This window comes from Peromyscus maniculatus, chromosome 7, assembly GCF_049852395.1.
Source record: "Peromyscus maniculatus bairdii isolate BWxNUB_F1_BW_parent chromosome 7, HU_Pman_BW_mat_3.1, whole genome shotgun sequence".
Taxonomy (NCBI): domain Eukaryota; kingdom Metazoa; phylum Chordata; class Mammalia; order Rodentia; family Cricetidae; genus Peromyscus; species Peromyscus maniculatus.
This window is the reverse complement of record NC_134858.1, coordinates 29,403,011-29,405,764: the sequence shown is the minus strand read 5'-3', so window position 1 is coordinate 29,405,764 and position 2,754 is coordinate 29,403,011. Positions and strand designations below refer to the sequence as shown.

At 43.4% G+C, this 2,754-nt stretch overlaps 1 pseudogene; it reads left to right on the top strand.

The window, feature by feature from the left end:
• The first annotated feature begins 354 nt into the window (after positions 1-354).
• Positions 355-844, top strand: LOC143274102 (large ribosomal subunit protein eL32 pseudogene; annotated as a pseudogene).
• Positions 845-2,754: the final 1,910 nt, after the last annotated feature.

Genomic DNA, 2,754 nt, shown 5'->3' with positions numbered 1-2,754 from the left:
CATTCGTCTGAGACAACTGAAAAAAATGTGATGACACAGGCTGTCCCAAGACAGTGAACGATGCTGCCTTTCCAAGGCATGGTGATAGGGATATGGCTTTTGTTCTTTGGAGATGTGTGTTGAAATATTCAGGGACAAAGTATCATGATATGTGTTGAATATTTTCAGAAGATGTACCAAAATAAAAATGAAGTGTGAGCTGGGCCTGGTGATATAGATCTTTAACCCCAGCACTAGGGAGGCAGACGTAGGCAAATCTCTGTGATTATGAGGCCAGGGTAATCTATATAGCAAGTTCTAGGACAGCTGGGACTGCAAAAAGGGACCCTGTCTCAAAGGAGGCAGGGAGAGGTGGCTGCCATCTGTTTAGCGGCATCATGGCTGCCCTCCAGCCTCTGGTGAAGCCCAAGATCGTCAAAACGAGGACCAAGAAGTTCATCCGGCACCAGTCAGACCGCTATGTCAAAATTAAGCGAAACTGGCAGAAACCCAGAGGTATCGACAACAGGGTGCAGAGAAGATTCAAGGGCCAGATTCTAATGCCTAACATTGGTTACAGGAGCAACAAGAAAACCAAGCATGCGCTGCCTAGTGGCTTCCGTAAGTTTCTGGTCCACAATGTCAAGGAGCTGGAAGTGCTGCTGATGTGCAACAAATCTTACTGTGCTGAGATTGCTCACAGCGTTTCCTCCAAGAACCAAAAAGCCATCATGGAAAGAGCAGCACAGCTGGCCATCAGAGTCACCAATCCCAACGCCAGGCTACGCAGCGAAGAAAACAAGTAGATGGCTTGCCTCTGTGTTTTATTTGTGTTTAAATAAAACCACAAAAACTGCAAAAAAAAAAAAAAAAAGGAGGCAGGGAGATGTATGTATGCAAGTAATGAGGAGGTGGGGAGGACTGAAGTGGGGAGAAGGAATGAAAAGAGAGAGAGAGAGAGAGAGAGAGAGAGAGAGAGAGAGAGAGAGAGAGAGAGAGAGAGAGAGAGAGAGATTAACAAGAATAAAAGTTATGATTTGCATTTCCCTGATGGCTAAGGATGTTGTACATTTTTATTTAAAGTGTTTCTCAGCTGTTTCTGTTTCATCTATTGAGAACTCTCTGTTTAGTTCTATACCCCATTTTTCAGTGGAGTTGTTTCCCCGATGTTTGGGTTTTTAAATTCTTTATATATTCTAGATACTAACCCCTGCTTAGATGTATAATGGGTAAGTATTTTTTGCCATTCTGTAGGTGGCCTCTTTGCTTGAATGATGGTGTCCTTGTAGCAAAGAGTGTGTTGCTGGAGTGGGCTTTGAGGTTTCAAAAGCCCATGTCATGTAGCTCTCAGCTACTGCTCCAGTGTCATGCATGCCACCATGTTCCCCAACACGATGAAAATGAACTTAGCCGCCCAAACTGTAAGCCAGCCCCAATTAAATGTTTTCTTTTCTGAGAGTTGCTGTGGTCATGGTGTCTCTTCACAGCAATAGAACAGCAACTGAGACAGTCACTTTCTGCTTGATTATTGAATACCCCCTCCATAGCTCGTCTCCAACAAATCTCTTTGTGATCAATCCACTAACCCTGTCTTTTCCAAGTCTCTGGTCAGCTGGCCAAACCAGTTCTAAATCCATACCTCGTCTTCCTCACATACAAGAAAACAATATCTCCTTCCAGACATTCTGTTGATTGGAGGGACTCCTCCTCCCTGTCATCTTTCAGGGCATCCTGAGTGTGATGGCACTGCCATGTTGGTGCCTTATATTCCTACCACTGCCCGTGTATTTCACGGACTTGCTTTAACAATGGGCCTGTGAGTGTTCCTTCTTCATTAGTACGTTATAAAAATGTTCCACAAGGTCATAGCTGTGCACTGAGCACATGATGTGAAAGGAGTCAGTGCAGATACCGTAGGATAGGGCCTGAGTCACCTGCTCATGCACTTCCTTGTGCATTCTGGACATGCCCTATCTATGTAACATACTGTGTGTATCCAGTTTTACAATGTAGAGGACCCAAGAAAAATCCTTTTTATGGTGGATGTTTCTAATCACAGTTACTTTTGCCAGATACTCTGCTTCCACAGAGGTGTAGTAGCCACCAGAACTGCGTCTGATCCTTTTTAGCGGAAGATGGACAGCATTATTTCTCATCTTTGGGGGTTTCCACTGTGATTCTCTCATTGGTTCTTACTTAAGGCCCCTTCTGTGAGAGACCTTAGTTACCATTGGGACTGGTAGGTCACAAAGCCTAGTGGCTGGGTAGCTTATGTTGTGATATGGATCAGTTTTAGAGTCCTTGGCTCCAGAACTCATTAAAAACTGACACATTTATAAATTCCTTGTAGGCAGATCCCAGTGGCACATATAAATGAAGTGTATGCTTACTTTTGAATTTAAGGAGGTTCATCAAGTACTATGCCTCTCTCTTCATGGTGGGTAGTACAATTGTCTCCTCACTTTATGTATGTTCATGGCCTTTTAAATTTATTTTTCTGTTCTCTGAAGTCTCATGGGGTTTATCTCCTATCTCCTGGCAGGTATGTGTCTTATTAAGATATTTATGCTATGTGATACTTCCTGCTCACCAGATATAATTAGCATACTGTCATCATTGTAATGTTGCAGAATTAGGCGTTGTGGAATATCAAGTTTCTCCAGATCCCTCAGTATAAATTATGACAAGAGTGAGAGATTGACATGCCTCTGAGGAACGACAGTGAAGGTGAACTGCTGACCCTGCTCTATGAAAGCAAACTGTTTCTTGTCTATG